This window comes from Coenobita brevimanus, chromosome 32, assembly GCF_032717465.1.
Source record: "Coenobita brevimanus isolate Jiangsu-jjx chromosome 32, ASM3271746v2, whole genome shotgun sequence".
NCBI classification, from domain to species: Eukaryota; Metazoa; Arthropoda; class Malacostraca; order Decapoda; family Coenobitidae; genus Coenobita; species Coenobita brevimanus.
In genome coordinates, this window is record NC_136985.1 from 3,096,044 (window position 1) to 3,113,267 (window position 17,224).

A 17,224-nucleotide genomic window follows, 5' to 3' on the forward strand; every position below is an offset into this window, starting at 1 on the left:
ACTCTTACTTCATGTCTTCTCCTCGCGTATAGTAATTATAATTAGGCAATTTATTCCCAGTGATGCAAACTTATTTAAATGTAGTTGTAAGGAGGTATGACAGATTTTACCCTTTGCTCTTACATTAGGCAGTAGAGGACAAAAACATGAGTTTACGAGTATAAACTCTTGCATTAAAAAAGCACATATTTACTGCTCTATCTTTTAATCTGTAACATTTTCATTTTAAATAAACCGCTGCATCCTGGTTAACTGAAAATGCTGATTTTGAAGTTTTGAACTCAGTGAATTTGTTTATGAACCTCTACATTTTATTACTTTTGTTTTGCACTGAGGATACTAGGTTATGACAAGTTGATATTCTCCAAGGAGCTCCAACTCTCAGCAGATTTCTGAGGTTCTTTATGTATCATTCACTGGCGTATATTAATTCTTTCAGAGATTATTCTTAATGGAAAACTGGCCAGATGCAGAGTAATAACTGCATGTCTTTGAGTAAAAGTAGTCTTCTTTCGTGCTAGTTGATCGAACCATTTAAAATAGTCCTACTTACGCCGTTTTCCCATTTTGTCGCTGACCATGGAGAATACAGAAACGGAAATACTGTACTTTAACCCCTGGGCCATACCGCGTTGAGTACACCGCTTCCCGTTCGATCAGCGAAGTTAAGCAACGTTGGGTCTGGTTAGTACTTGGGTGGGTGACCGCCTGGGAACACCAGATGCTGTTGGCATCCCTACGTCAAGTGGGGTTGGTGGAGGATTAGTGCCCCTCCCTGTAAAACAATTAACTCTAAGCCCTTGGCCACCCTGTCTGGGATACATGGCATCTGGCAATGAATGAATGAAAAATGAACCCCTGGGCACTGGTCCACGTCATATGACGTGTTGGTAGAAGCCTACGGTCCACGTCATTTGACGTTTTAATTTTTCGCGGGCATGTTTGAACTTAGTAGCAAGTCATATGGACTCAAAGTATTGTCCCGGCATGGCTGGTGCACGGGGTAATGCTGGCTGGCCAGGGGGTGGGAGGGCAGCCCAGCAGTGAGGAGGGCTGTGGTGGAGGGTGGTGGGAGGCTGGCATAGGGAGAGTGGCCTGGAACCAGCTGATACTGGTTGGGGTAGGGGTTGGGAGGGGTGGGGTGGGGTGGTGTGGTGGGAAGGGCTACTAGGGGGCCCTGAGGGGTGTGGGGGAGAGTGTATGGGTGCTTGAGTACACTTGTACTGACCACAGCCAGACTTTAGGGAGTATCATATTGTCAAGAGCTACTAAAAACAGTGAAATAATGTGTAAATAATAGTGAATAAATAATCTATCTATCTATTTATTGCCAGACGCCCCAATCCCGTTCAGGGTGGCCACAAACAAATCGCCTCCACGTCGCCTTGTCCCCTGCCATTTCAATGCCCCGCTCCCAAATCATACCCCCCCTCTCTCATATACCTCTCCACCTCATCCCTCCATCTCATCCTCGGCCTCCCTTTCCCTCTTCCCCCCTCCACCTCACTCACATACACTTCCTTCATCAGTCTTTCACCCTCCATCCTCTCCACATTGCCAAACCACCTCAGTGTATTCCTCCTAACGCTTCCTATCACATCCACATCCACACCACAACGCTCCTTTATATTTTCATTTGTAAGCCTGTCTCTCCATGTGACTCCACAGGCTCCTCTTAAATAATTCATTTCCACTGCTCTCACTCTTGACTTGTGTCCTTCCAACAACGTCCAAGCTTCACTTCCATACGTTAGAGTTGGTATCACAGTACTGTCATGTAGTAACTTTTTCACTTCCATGCTCACTTCCCTGCTTCTTATCACTGCTTTCAGGGAACCAGCAACCTTTCTTCCCTGCTGTACCCTTTCAAGCACTTCACCCTCCAAACCTCCATCCTTACTCATCACACTACCCAAGTACTTAAACGTACACTCAACCCTCGGCTATCACGGGTTCCGCTATAGCGTATCTCGCTATCACACCTATATAAAAAATTACCCAAATACCTTTATCATGCACTAAATGCCTGCAATCGTGCACCGCAAATGTTTGAAAATTTCAAAAAGGCCAGACTCCAGTGCTTCGCCCAGCCAACAAAAGCTTCACTCCGTGATTGGTCGTGTGTCGTCAGCGCCAGCCGAGCGCTGATTGGCTGCCTGACCGAGTCTCCTGCCTGCCAAACCATTCAAGTGTGCGCCCTCAGACCGTGAACAGTGATAGCAAGAAAAATAACCTTTTTTGTTCTATGACCATGGCCAATGTGCCCCCTCCCCGTCCCCCTACCATCACCCAACATAATGCTGCGGCACTTGGCAGGGAAATAAAGAAGAGGAAGAACCTATGTTATGCAGATAAACTGGAAATGTGAAACTTATAGAGAACGGTAAGACGAAGTGAAGTGTGGGGAAGGGGGAAGAAACATAACATCAATGAATCAACTGTGAGGGGTATTTATAAGAATCTTGATCACATCATAAAACATGCTCATTTTTAGACTATTATATATTAATATGTGGTACAGAAAAGGTATCTTAGGGGTAAATATTGAGGTCATGGCACCAATTAGAATTATTACCATAAGTTCTTCAATTCGGCTATAACGGTTTCAGCTATAGCACAGCCATAGCGGGACCAATTGGGAGTGATAGTCAAGGGTTGAGTGTACTCACATTTTCCAATTCCTCACCATCCAACCTCGCTATACATTCACTGACTTCACCTCTCTCAAAGACCATCACTTTACTCTTCCCTACATTCACCTTTAGATTCCGTTTCTTACACACTCTCCCAAACTCATCCACCAAGCCTTGCAGCTCTCCTTCGTCTTCATTCTACAACACAGTATCATCTGCAAACAACAGTACAAGGAGTTTCCAAACACTACTCTCTCTCACCAGGGTCACTCCAACATCCACTACCCTACCTTGTACCTCTTTTATTACCCCATCCATGTACAGATTGAACAACCATGGAGACATGACACATCCCTGTTTCAACCCAACCTTCAAAGAGAAAAATTCACATAGTTCACCATCCACACTCACTGCAGCCTTAGCACTATCATACATACTCTTCACAGCATTCAACAACTTCCCATCTACTCCATATATTCTTAATACTTTCCACAATCCTTGTCTATCCACCCTGTCATATGCTTTCTCCAAATCCATGAAAGCCGCATACTTCTTTCCCTTCTCTAGAAACTTTTCCACTAAAGATCTAAGAATGAATATCTGATCTACACAACCTCTTCCCTTCCTAAAGCCTCCCTGTTCTTCTCCAACTAATTCCTCTGTTCTTTCTCTAACTCTGTCAATAAGTATCCTACCATACACTTTTCCTATTATACTAAGAAGACAGATGCCCCTATGGCTACCACACACTTCTTTTTCCCCTTTTCCTTTGTACAAGGGAATAATTATACCTGACTTCCAATCCTCTGGGACTCTACCTTCCTCCCAGGCCAATCTACACATTTTCCACATCCATTCTACTACTATCTCTCCCCCATACTTCATGTCACCACAACTCCATCAATTTCTGGGGCTTTCCCCAATTTAACTTTCTTCATTGCTTCCACAACTTATATCCTACTGATTTCTTCCTGTCTTCTGAATAAATAAATAGGCATAAATTTGTTAGAAAATAAGTATCATGGAAAGCATAAAATAAGCCAATCTTTATTAGTTTCATTTACTCGGGACTTATCTTGGAAAGATCATATTATATCTCTTGTAAAATCTGCTTCCAAGAGATTGGGTGTGCTAAGCCGACTCTGCTCTTTCTTTACCCCTACACAATTGTTGACTCTATACAGGGGTTTTATCCGCCCCTGTGTGGAGTACAACTCTCATGTGTGGGGAGGCTCCCCACATACAGCTCTTCTCAGTAGGGTGGAGTCAAAGGCTTTTCGTCTCATTAACTCTCCTCCTCTTACTGACTCCCTTCAACCTCTGTCTCTTCGCCGCACTGTTGCATCTTTATCTCTTTTCTATCGCTACTTTAATGGTCACTGCTCCTCTGAACTGTCTGCTTGCATTCCTCCACCTCTACGACGGGCGCGTAGCACCCATCTGGCAGCAAACTCTCATCCCTTTTCTGTCCAGCTCTCTAATGCAAGAGTTAACCGTTACTCCCAGTCTTTCATTTATGCAACAGGTCAGCTCTGGAACTGTCTCCCTCTGTCTGTATTTCCTGCTGCCTATGATCTCCAGTCTTTCAAACGCAGAGTGTCCAGGCATCTCAAAATGATCGGATCTTGAATTTGGCTCTATATTGTATTTTGTTTTTCTCTTGGAGGGAACTGTTACTGTGGGCTCATGGCCTTTGGTTCCTTCTTCCTCGCATAAAAAATAAAAAAAATAAAAAAGTTACTTTCCTGTGTTTTTTTGCTATTTTAATTGTAATATTGTGTTCATACAGCATTGTGAATTAGTGAAACAAATACACACTCAACACTTATTTTGGCACGAGCCTCCACCAATACTGCCAACACACCACCGTGACCTTGAACATGCTCAACCCAGCTGCCACACACTGGCTCCCTCACACCACACCACCACCTCCAGATCGCCAACAGAGAATAAGTACGTGCTTTTTATGATATTCGTCGGCTCAGACGTACAGAAATGACAATGATTAGGTGGATGTGTAGTGCATCCCTGCGTACAGGGTCTGGGGGGGCTGGGTTTATGATGGAAGAGTTGAGAGGTAGGATGGGACTGGAGTGTATTGGTGTTGTGATGAGGAGAGGTAGATTGAGATGGTTTGGATATGTGGAGAGGATGGGGGATGATAATTGGGTGAGGAAGGTGAGAAGTGTTAATATTGGGGGTGGGGTTATGAGGGGTAGACTGAGAAAGACATGGAACGAGGTCATTAAGTGTGACCTCAGGGTTAAGGGACTGAACAGGGAGGCTGCAATGGATCGTGCAGCATGGAGAGCCGCCATTAGGTGACCAAGGCTGACGCATGCAAGCATGTTGGAGCCTTTAAAAATTAAACGAAATGAAACGATTTTTGTCATTTGTGATTGATTTGTAATGAAACAAAATATTGGGGGGAAAATTGATTTTCCTGAAAATAACCTGGGTCTGGGACATGGATAGGTCTTCCCATGCCCGGTGCCTAGTGGTTAAATTATTCCCAAGTATTGTAAGCGAAATTATTTTATAAATAATAATGGCTGCTAATTTTTTTCCTTTACTGAATCTCTTATCTTCTCAGTCTTATGCTGCTAAAAAGTATTGCCTGTTACCATACTGCCTGTCCCTGAACAACAGTTTTGACATTTCATTTAGTTCCATTTAGGATTTCCTATTATTGTTAGAAACACACTGCTTCCCACAGTTTTGAAGTACAGGGAGGTCCCCGAAGATACGAGCAGCTAGGTTCCATTTGGCATAGTCGTATAATCAATTTTCGTATAGTGAAACATGTAACTAATGGTAAAATATCGGGTGGGTTCAAGGACCCCAGCAAATGTAAGTTTTCAAGCTAAAATATACGATACCAAACGCAACAAACATATCTATATTACTGGGTTGTAAAGAAAGCAACCTGAAAGAGTAAATAGTATGCAAATAACATGACTGCACATTAATTAAACATATAAAACATGCATAACACTCATCTGTAGGTGGTAATGTGTTGGAGATGGGAAGCTGGCCTGGTGGTCGTCAGATGAGCAGCGTTGCCAGATTCCCAAACCCATATACCTGGCACATTAAAATTATTGCTTTTTGATCAAAATTATTGCACTCGTAAACAAAGGCATTTCTTCACGTAAATCGGTAATTACTGTGGAATTAATACATATATATGTAGAGTGATTAATTAATGATATTGAATTTGTTTAACTGTTAAGTACCTATCTATCTATCTATCTATGTATTGCCAGACGCCTCAATCCCGTTTGGGGTGGCTACAAACAAATCGCCTCCAAGTTGCCCTGTCCCCCGCCATTTCACTGCCCTGCTCCCAACTCACACCTCCCTCTCTCATATACCTCTCCACCCCATCCCTCCATCTCATCCTCGGCCTCCCCCTCCCTCTTCCCCCCTCCACCTCACTCACATACACTCTCTTCGTCAGTCTTTCACCCTCCATCCTCTCCACGTGGCCAAACCACCTGTTGTACTAGTCTTACAGTAGACTTGTTAATTTTGCAGTCCCCAATTTATTTTTCTGAATATGAAATAATGAAAGTTATCGCCATATCGCATGCATACTGTCGCATATCGCAAGTGTACCAAAATTTCACATTTTGCGATAATTATCACACGTCTGGCAATGCTGCAGCTGAGCAGTCCCTCTATTTCTCTATGAGGTTGAGAGAAAAAGGCGGTGACTGCATTTGCTGGGATGACTGAGTTAGAATCCTCACACCTAACCCCAGACTAAATGTCTTGTAATTGGATTTTAGAGATTGTATATCGAATATAGTCCCTAATTTACCCAAGTTGTATCATCGGTTTCTCGTATATTGAGTGGTTGTGTAACAGGACCTACCTGTATATTGGTATTTTGATGTTTACTTATTGTTTTCTGTAACAGTTTTACATAACAGATTTCGCCTTGTAAAGATATAAGGAGGAGTATGTGCATCATTGCTGACCAATAACTTATGGATTCACTGCCGTCACTTCTTAGGGCGACTGTACGAAGATACATTAGCATGGAGGGAGAGCCCTCTCTATGTCAAGAGAGGCAACAGCTTCTTGAACCTCCTCCAACCACTTCTTACTCTGTAGTGGGTTGGGAAAAGAAAATACAGTGTAGGAAAATAGTGAAGAGGAAATATGTGTGAGTGGAGTTGGCAATTAGGGTGGAGTAGTGTATAATGGGGTAGGAAATGGTAGTCATGAGGGGATCAAAGCAAGGGAGTAGAGACAGCGTGACAGAGGGACACACTAGTAAAGCTGTAAAGGGTTGGCAGGTAATGTGATGAGGAACACTTGTAATGCATTTGAATCATTAGTCTGTGGAAAAACAAGCACAGTAACAGAATTACTTAGTGTATTTGATCAGAGCCATGATCTAGGTTGACACTGTTCTCATTGGCTTTCTTTGTTTTATTCTTGTAGGCTAGTTATACCAATGTAAGCGTCCTGTTCCAATTAAATATTTCCCTCTGATACAACATACATGGTGGGAGAGAGGGAGGTAAGGGGGGATGAATGGGGAGGGGATGACAGGGGAGTTGGGAGTGAAGGGAGAGTGAAGGGGAACGTACAGGAAAGAGGGAAATGATCATGCAGCACTCAAGTGATAAATACCCCAAGCTAATAAGGAATAAAGTGAACCAGTCAACCAGCTTGTGAGAGAGAGAGAGGTTGACTGCAATAAGCTAACAAGAGTGTGATTAAGGGGCATTTTCACAGGCATCCCCAGTGCAGTCCCCAACAGTCTGCTCACCTCCGAACACATGTTTTCGTTTTCACAGTCACCCCTAACCAGCCTTCCGAGGCCTCTATTGGGGACAGCATTCGAGACATCCCAAACAAAATACTGGAACATTCTTAGGGAGCCTGGAGCTTCCCCAACAGACGGTCCCAAGTAAAATAATTATGTGTAGCATATTGTCATTAATGTTTCAATATTAGATACCCAATCCAGAGTTGCTGGGATAAATAACACATCCAGGATTTAAAAAAAAAAAATGTTTTTGTACTTTTATGAAACGTTCTACTGTGTATCCAAATACCAGCCTTAGACTGGTGGAGGCTTAACACAAATGGACCCGAAAAAATGAGAATCATTGTCTAATGCATATTTTCATAAAAATTCTAATACAGTGAACCCTCGATATAACAAACAAATTGGGAGGAGGGGTGGGTCGCTATATCCGAAAGTTCGCTATATATGAGGGGTTCGGTATTGACGAGGGATTCCTGAACTCAGGTCACTATATAAGGGAAGTTGTTCGGTCTTATATGCTCAGACATAACCTAAACGAACTCTGTGAAGTTTTACATGGAGAATTCAATGGTGTATGAAGCTGTACATGTAAATACAATATGAAGTTGTACAGATAAACACAATACCTGTAATGGGGTTGGCATTGATTAACCCGCGGCGTCCCGTCGACATTCTTTAACGTCCACACGTTTTGTCTCTGCCAATCCCGTCGACGTACGTAAACGCGAAAAAATTGCAAGGTCTCTAATTTGCACAATTTTCAATTTTCGCGAGTGGTTTTTGGTACGTATACACGTGACGCCTTCCTCTACAAGATGCCAGGCAGGGACAATGCCATACCCAGCATGACCTCCTCCCCCCCCTGCATGCCATTGTCTCAGCAATTCACCTGTTATCAGTGACCTGGCCAGTATAGCTATGTCATGCCACGGTACGAAATTCAGGGCCAGAGTGATTCCCCAATCGATGACAATGTGGAGGACAAACTGTACATAGCATTAGAGGAAGAAACAGTCAGAAATGATGATTAGGTAATGTGGCAAAAAAAGGTCAGGTATTAGTGAGTGAAACAATGCTTATAATGCCTATATTACTGCTTGAAAACCAATATACTCTTGTACTACATATAAATTCGTACCAAGTAAATAAATAAATACCGTTTATGAGTGGTGTGAAATAGTTATCCTCCCATAGAACTCGTTTTCTTTGGTGCTAGCCTGATAGAAAACCCTGTAAGGTAAGGAGGTACTCCTACCTGTATCGAGTATTTTAAACCTCAGGTGAGCGATTTCTCTATGAATTTTCGATGTTTCTCACCAAAAGCGAAGGTTTGAGCCAAAAAAAAAAATTTCCTAAAATGGTCGGGACTGGGGGGAGTCAGTGGTGGAAAAGCAGTCGGGATGGGGTGGGTTAATTCTGTCTACCTATCTATCACCAGACGCCTTAATCCGGTACGGGGTGGACACAAACAAATCGCCTCCACGTCGCCCTGTCCCCTGCCATTTCACTGCCCTGCTTCCAGCTCACACCCCCCTCTCTCATATACTTCTTCACTCCATTCCTCCATCTCATCCTCAGCCTCCTCCTCCCTCTTCCCCCCTCCATCTTACTCACATACACTCCCCTTGTCAGTCTCTCACCCTCCATCCTCTCCACATGGCCAAACCACCTCAGTGTGTTCCTCCTAACGCTTCCTATCACATCCACATCCACACCACAATGCTCCTTTATATCCTCATTTGTCAGCCTGTCTCTCCATGTGACTCCAGTATACTGCTATTGAAGTATTAGCTATATAATAAACAGAAGAATCAAATAAATAAAAAATCATGTGATTAAATCATTGATTTTTTTTTGCTAAATAAAAATCATGATTCTTTTTATTTTTTTATCTTTTTTATTTTTTTAACAAAAAGTTTCCAAAAAATAAAATCTGAAGGTTTATAAAAGTTGTGTATAACTTTGTGTTGGCATTCATGTATTCAGATATTTAAGCTTTAAGTTAGCAGATTTTGGAGAATGGTGCTATTAAAAATTGCTACATTGTATGACAAAAAAATAATTTTACATTTGTGTAACTAAGTATTGAAATTATTTGTATATTGATATAATGAGCCATAAATCAAAAACCAAAGCCATAAGACTGGGTAGGCTATGCTTGGTTACTTAAGGCCATATCATAATAATATCAGCTTAAGATTTTTCTGTGTGGCAGTGCAGTCAGCTTTGGAATATGCTGTCTTGATTACCACTGGCAACTTAGCCTTAACCAATAGTGTAGGCGACAGACAGGACTTGAACAGCTATGTATCTGGATTCTGGGCAGTGGCTTTCAGCCTGAACCATCAGTGGATAGACAGGACATGAAGTTAACACTATTTCAGTATACTGCATTTAAAATATTGGCTATATAATAAACAGAAAAATTAAATAAATAAAAAAGTAAATTGAATAAGTAATCAATGATTTTTTTAAAATTAAAAAAATGAAATAAATCACCAACCCAGACCTATAATAAGAATACAATACAGTATAATGTAGTACTGTTACAATAGACTTAACTGTGCCAGGAAGGGATGCTGCTGAAGTACACTTACTGTGCCAGGAAGGGATGCTGTTGTCACCGTGGGCTGATTAGCGAACTTCCCTCGCATTTAGGAACCTTTGCAAAATCCGGGGGAAGTTCAGTCGTGATTTGGCAATTCGATATACAGTATATATATATATATATATTCAAAATTCGCAATACCGAGGTTTGTTATATTGAAGGTTTACAGTATCTGATGCCTGATGTAATACAGTAGTTGATATAACTAAAACACCCTGTTTAGAAAAAAACTCATGTTCATGTACAGTAAACCCTCTCCAATTTGGATTAATTGGGGGGAACCGCATGTCGAAATATCCAAAAATTTGAATTATCAGAGCAGATGCCTGTCCCTGTCCCCGAAGCACACCCACGCACATTAAAACATGGCTTTTTTACAAAAAACATTGAATAGTACAGTACAGTACTGTACCCCCGTCTCATACCACCTGCCACTGCCTGCCTGTTTTGTGTGGATGGTCGCTGTGATGAGAAGCATTTATTTGCATATTTCCTTGCTCCCCATTTCCTCTCAGAACTCTGAGCACGTGGTTCCAAACTAACTTTTAGTTAGGCCTAAGCACTCTGAAAGTGCTGTAAAGACGAGAAAAGCATGTATTACAAAGGAAAATGTAAAATTGTTGGACGAAGTGATGTGTGATGTAGTTTAAATGCAAACGATCAGACATAAAATGAGTCGGATGTGTTTACAATGTGAATAGTTTGTTGGAAAAAACAAAAAAAGTTAATGATGAAGGAGCAGTAAAATTTAGGTTTTCGTCTTTAGTGCAACGAGTGTGAAGAAGAAGAAGAAGAAAAAAAGAAAGGCTTTGTGCCTGACCTTTATCAACTGATTGTCTTTGGTTGAGAAAATTCGGTTCTTATGGTATGTGAAGACACGACGTGTTGATGTAAATAGTTGGGTAAGATAATATGTGAGTTCAGTTCTTTTGAATTATACTGTCATACAAATTTTACTGCTTGGCTGACTTGTGTATTATTCACAATTACAGCATTCGTTTGTATCTGAGAAGTGAGAAGTATGCAATTACTCCACGCTGGCAACTTCAGTATAGTTTTTTTTTTCCTTTATTGTTGATGACTAATGCCTTTCAAAAATAGTTTCTCATTGCATTTTTTTTATTTTTTTTTATTTTTTTTTTTTATGAGTGCACCGAAAGTGGTTCCTGGTGAAATATGCATGATGTTAGGACCTGGGCGGCCATTGACGTTTTGGTTAAGTCAGAAGTTTTTTCTTGATTGGTAATGAGGACTTTCAAGAGACTTAGTGGCAATCCTTGGTGGTTAAAATTGTCATGCGGAGTATTAGGGGGCAAAAGTAGTTGGTTAGGTTAGGTTAGAATGCACTGATGTGTCCAGTCGGCGACATCTTATGTAAACACACTGTTTTGGGTGTCTTACGGCAGACATATTTATGATAACGTATCTTTAAATATATTTTTAATGAAAAATATGGGCCTACTAATGTAAATATATGTCACATTTTACGATAGAGACCACTCAGAGCACGTCTGTTGCGGAGACTTAGGCTGAACTGAGCAGTGTGGTGAGGAATTCCCTGACTGGAACCCTTGTTCAGACTTGTCGCACTTAATTTGTATTTCTATCCGAATTAAAATTACTTGTTTGGAGGTCAAAAAGATCCGAATTAACCGATATCCGATTTATTTGGGTTCGAATTAGAGAGAATTTACTGTACCATACTAACATTATACTTGGTAATCATAAAATGTTATTATACATTTGTATAATAGATTACTAGTGGAGAAGGGAGAAAAAGTGAGCAGATGGAGAGAACACTTTAAGGAATTGTTGAACATAGAGGATGGAAGTAATGCGAGTATAAGTGGCTGGAGAATGGCTGGGAGAAGGAGGTAGGTGAGAAGACAGGAAGAAATCAGTAGGATAGAAGTTGTGGAAGCAATGAAGAAAGTTAAATCGGGGAAAGCCCCAGGAATTGATGGAGTGTGTGGTGAAATGCTGAAGCATGGGGGAGAGATAGTAGTAGAATGGATGTGGAAAATGTGCAGATTGGCCTGGGAGGAAGGTAGAGTCCCGGAGGAAGGGGGATTTGTCTTCTTAGTATAATAGGAAAAGTGTATGGTAGGATACTTATTGACAGAGTTAGAGAAAGAACAGAGAAATTAGTTGGAGAAGAATAGGGAGGCTTTAGGAATGGAAGAGGTTGTGTAGATCAGATATTCATTCTTAGATCTTTTGTAGAAAAGTTTCTAGAGAAGGGAAAGAAGTTGTATGCGGCTTTCATGGATTTGGAGAAAGCATATTACAGGGTGGATAGACAAGGATTGTGGAAAGTGTTAAGAATATATGGAGTAGATGGGAAGTTGTTGAATGCTGTGAAGAGTATGTATGATGGTGCAAAGGCTGCAGTGCATGTGGATGGTGAACTAAGTGAATTTTTCTCTTTGAAAGTTGGGTTGAAACAGGGATGTGTCATGTCTACATGGTTGTTCAATCTGTACATGGATGGGGTAATAAAAGAGGTACAAGGTAGAGTAGTGGATGTTGGAGTGGCCCTGGTGAGAGAGGATAGTGTCTATAAACTCCCTGTACTGTTGTTTGCAGATGATACTGTGTTGTTGAGTGAAGACAAAGGGGAGCTGCAAGGCTTGGTGGATGAGTTTGGGAGAGTGTGTAAGAAACGGAATCTAAAGATGAATGTAGGGAAGAGTAAAGTGATGGTCTTTGAGAGAGGTGAAGTCAGTGAATGTGCAGCGAGGTTGGATGGTGAGGAATTGGAAAATGTGAGTACGTTTAAGTACTTGGATAGTGTGATGAGTAAGGATGGAGGTTTGGAGGGTGAAGTGCTTGAAAGGGTACAGCAGGGAAGAAAGGTTGCTGGTTCTTTGAAAGCAGTGATAAGAAACAGGGAAGTGAGCAAGGAAGTGAAAATGTTACTACATGACAGTATTGTGATACCAACTCTAACGTACGGAAGTGAAGCTTGGACGTTGTTGGAAGGACACAAGTCAAGAGCGAGAGCAGTGGAAATGAGTTATTTAAGAGGAGCCTTTGTGGAGTCACATGGAGAGACAGGCTGACGAATGAGGATATAAAGGAGCATTGTGGTGTGGATGTGGATATGATAGGAAGCGTTATGAGGAACACACTGAGGTGGTTTGGCCATGTGGAGAGGATGGAGGGTGAAAGACTGACGAAGAGAGTGTATGTGAGTGAGGTGGAGGGGGGAAGAGGGAGGGGGAGGCCAAGGATGAGATGGAGGGATGGGGTGGAGAGGTATATGAGAGAGGGGGGTGTGAGTTGGGAGCAGGGCAGTGAAATGGCGGGGAACAGTGCGACTTGGAGGCGATTTGTTTGTGGCCTCCCCAAACGGGATTGAGGCGTCTGGCAATAGATACTTCTCCATAGTTATTTTAACTTAAGCCCATTTTACAATACTTAGCATTCATCGCGACAACTTACTTCTGATTTCAAGTATACTCGCATGGTGAGGTTGCCATTACAGTATTTAGCTCTTCCTATTGGTTTTTCCTATTCGTTATTTTTACTGCCTTCTGATGACTTTCTTTACTCCTGAATATATTAGTAAAAATTGTGTGTAGTGGATTTTCCGGCCATGCCAGTCACCACATGTATTACATTCCAGTTTCTAATATTCCCAACATATGGAAAGTGCTGGGTTTGGTGTCTTTTTCTTCTGTCAGTTTACGTCATTCATATTTTCACCCAGAACTACCAACCCTACCGGATCAACACAGGAAGACGTCCCCATGTCAGTAAGCTCCCAAAAGCCATTCAGAGCGACTGTGAAATCGATAGATGCTGTTGGTTCTGGCCCGACCCATGTTCGGGACCCAAAGTTTAGGCACGACTGTGAAAATGGCCCTAAACTACTGGACTGAGAGAGAGAGAGAGAGAAAGAGAGAGGGGAGGACTGCAGTAGGCCTGTTGGTCCATGCTAGGCAGCTCCGAGAAGAGTATGAGGACTGGAATTAGACAAGGATAGGGATGAAGAGAGAGAGAGAGAGAGAGTGGGGAAGAGGATGTGAAGTTGTAAAAGGGGAATATAGGAGATTTTTTTTTTTTTTTTCTGTACTTGATTGGTAGATGGGGCACCCATCATCCACCCACTTAGTGTAGTGGTACTCTGTTTTTAGTGTAGCTCTACATTAAGTGGCAAGCCAGATGATTTCCTGTAAACCAGGAAAGCATTTACAATGCTGGGTGGTAACCTTATAACCAACCAACATGTGTTCCTTACATATCAGCAAGTGGGTTGGTGGAGGGTAAGTGCCCTTCCCCGGAAAACAACTAACTAAAAATACAAACAAGAAACCTCGGACCAGGGCTGACCAAAAGGTGACAGCTAAGGACCAAACAAAGGACATGGTACGGAAAAGTACATGGAATGTAAGGGGTGCAAATTAGGTGAAAGATAGAGAGGTTGTCCAGGTGCTTGAAGGTGTGAAAGTGGATGTATGTGGATTAACTGAAACTAAATGGAGAGGTAAGAGTGTGAGAGAATGGGAGTATGGATGGGGTATATGCGTGGGAGTAGGTGAGAATGAGAGGGAAAAAGAAGGAGTGTGTATTGTTGTAACAGATGGTGGGAGAATATAAGAGAGTATGGATCAGTTCGCCCAAGGATTGTGTGGGTATGATTGAAAGTTGGACGACAATTGTGGGCGATTGTGCACATGTATGTGCTGATGCAAGATCGTGCAAGCAGAGTGAGAGAAGAGTTCTGGAGAAATGTGGAAGCATGTATGGAAAAGTTTGAAAGGAATGAGAGAGTGTTTTTGATTGGAGATATGAATGGAAAAGTAGGGAATGTGATGGTGGATGAAGTAGTTGGTGAGTGAGGTGTGCCTGCATAGATGGATGAGAATGGCAGTGCTTTAGTGGACATTTGTGCCAGGAGGGGGTTGGTGATAGCCAATATCCTCTTCAGGCACAAAATGTTCCATAGGTATATGTGAGTAGTGATGAGAAGGGTGTGTGGTGAACTGAATGAACGGAAGGAAATGATTGATTATGTGCGTGTGGATGACAGGATGAGTGGGAGCGTAATGGATGCAAGAGTGTAAAGAGATTGGGGGAGTGGATTTTCTGACGATCATTTGGTGGTGGTCAGAATCAAGGTCCACATGAAATAGAAAAATAGAAGAAGGGAAGGAAAGGAGGATGTAGTGCATACAAGGAGGGTGGAAGGGTTACAGGAGGATGGAAAAAAGGCAGAATATAAGAGGAAAGTAGTGGAGCAGTTGGGTAAATATGGATTGGAGGAGATGGGGGACATGGAAAGTGTGTGCCAGATATTCACAGAAGAAAAGTCTGTGCAGCATGTGAGGTGGTGTGTGGGGTGAAGAGAAGAAGAAAGGGGGTGCAGGGAACAGCATGGTGGAATGAAGAGGTGAGAGAGGCTGTGGCACAACAGAAGAAAGCATATAGCGAGTGGATGAGAAACAGGGATGTAGAAGAAGTTGAGAGACAGAAGAGAGAGTTATATGTAGAGAGGAAGAGAGAGGTAATAAGATTAGTAAGAGAGTAAGAAGAGAGTGGATGAGGAATTTGGAAGGAATTTGAGTGTAAAGTGAAGGGAATGTAAGAAAATGTTCTGGAATGAGGTTAAGAGAGTTAGACAGGGTGCCAAAGAAGTTAGCTGGGGAGTGAATGATAAAAATGGTAGATTACTAGTGGAGCAGGGAGAGTGACTAGATGTAAAGAACACTTTAAGGTTGTTGAACATAGAGAATGAAAGTAATGCAAGTGTAAGTGGCTGGGGAATGGCTGGGAGAATGGAGGGATGTGAGAACAGAGGAAGAAATCAGTAGGATGGAAGTTGTGGAAGCAATGAAGGAAGTTAAAGTGGGGAAGGCCCCAGGAATTGATGAAGTGTGTGGTGAAATGCTGAAGCGTGGGGGAGTGATAGTAGTAAAATGAATGTGGAAGATGTGCAGATTGGCCTGGGAGGAAGGTAGTGTCCCAGAGGATTGGAAGTCAGGTACAGTAGAGTTGCGATTTAAGAGAAAACGAAACAATGATCTTACAATAACACTGGCATATAATTTCTCCCATAATTACATAATAGCACAGTAATACCAGTCAGTTGGACGAGAGAAACCGTGGGAAGTCGGTGTGTTTAGGTATTGGACTTCCAGATACAACTCGTTTGTTATGATTTGGTTGGTCACTGATTGGCTTCCTCGACCTGACCCGACCCATGTGACCCACATCCCATACCAGCCTTCCACAGTTTGCCTCAGTGTTGTGTAGACAGTCGCTGTGATGAGAAGTTTACTTGCTTATTTCCTTGGTCCTCATTTCCTCTCAGAACTCTGCACATGAGGTTCCAAAGTAACTGTTGTTATGCCTAAACATCCTGAAAGTGCTATGAACACAAGAAAAGCATTTATTCTAAATGAAAATGTAAAATTGTCAGACGAAGTGGCATGTGGTTTGAGAGCTTATAAATGCAAACGATCAGACAGATATGAGTCGGGTGTTCTTACGATATGCATAGTTTTCTTTGTTGGGGAAAAAAAAAAGAGTTAATGATGAAGGAACTGTAAAATTCATGTTTTCACTTTTAGTGGGGGGGGGGGGAAAGAGCTTTGTGCCCGATGTTTATGAACTAACTGTCTATGGTTGAGAAAATTTGGATCTTACGCTATGTGAAGACACTACGTGTTGACGTACATAGTTAGGTAAGATAATTATGTGAGTTCAGTTCTTGTGATTTAGATTGTCGTACGAATTATACTGCTTGGCTGACTTGCTTGTTATTCACAGTTACTGCATTTGTGTCTATCTAAGAAGTGAGAAATACACAATCACTCCATGCTGATGACTTCTTTATAGCATTTTTTTTTTTCCTTTATTGTTGATGACTAATGCCTTCCAAAAATAGTTTCAAATTGCTTTTTTTTTTTTTTTTTTTTTTTTTTTTTTTTTTTTTTTAAATGAGCCGAAAGTGATTCTTGGCGAAATGTGCCTGATGCTGGGCAGTCACTGTTCATGAGTTGTTTACATTGAGCTCTGTAAGAGCTCAGTGGTTATTTAGGTCAAAATTTTGTTGCTTGATTGGTAATGAGGGCTTTCAAGAGGCTTAGTGGCAATCCTTGGTGATTAAAATTTTTGTGGGAAGTATTAGGGGGCAAAACTAATCAGTTAGGTTAGGTTAGAATGCAGTATCCACTGATGTGTCCAGTTGGT

At 41.8% G+C, this 17,224-nt stretch overlaps 1 non-coding gene across 1 annotated transcript; it reads left to right on the forward strand.

Annotated features, from left to right (window-relative positions):
- Positions 1-614: 614 nt before the first annotated feature.
- On the forward strand, positions 615-733 carry LOC145395681 (5S ribosomal RNA). The gene has a single exon (XR_013896655.1). It is a non-coding gene; the product is annotated as a 5S ribosomal RNA (ribosomal RNA).
- Positions 734-17,224: the final 16,491 nt, after the last annotated feature.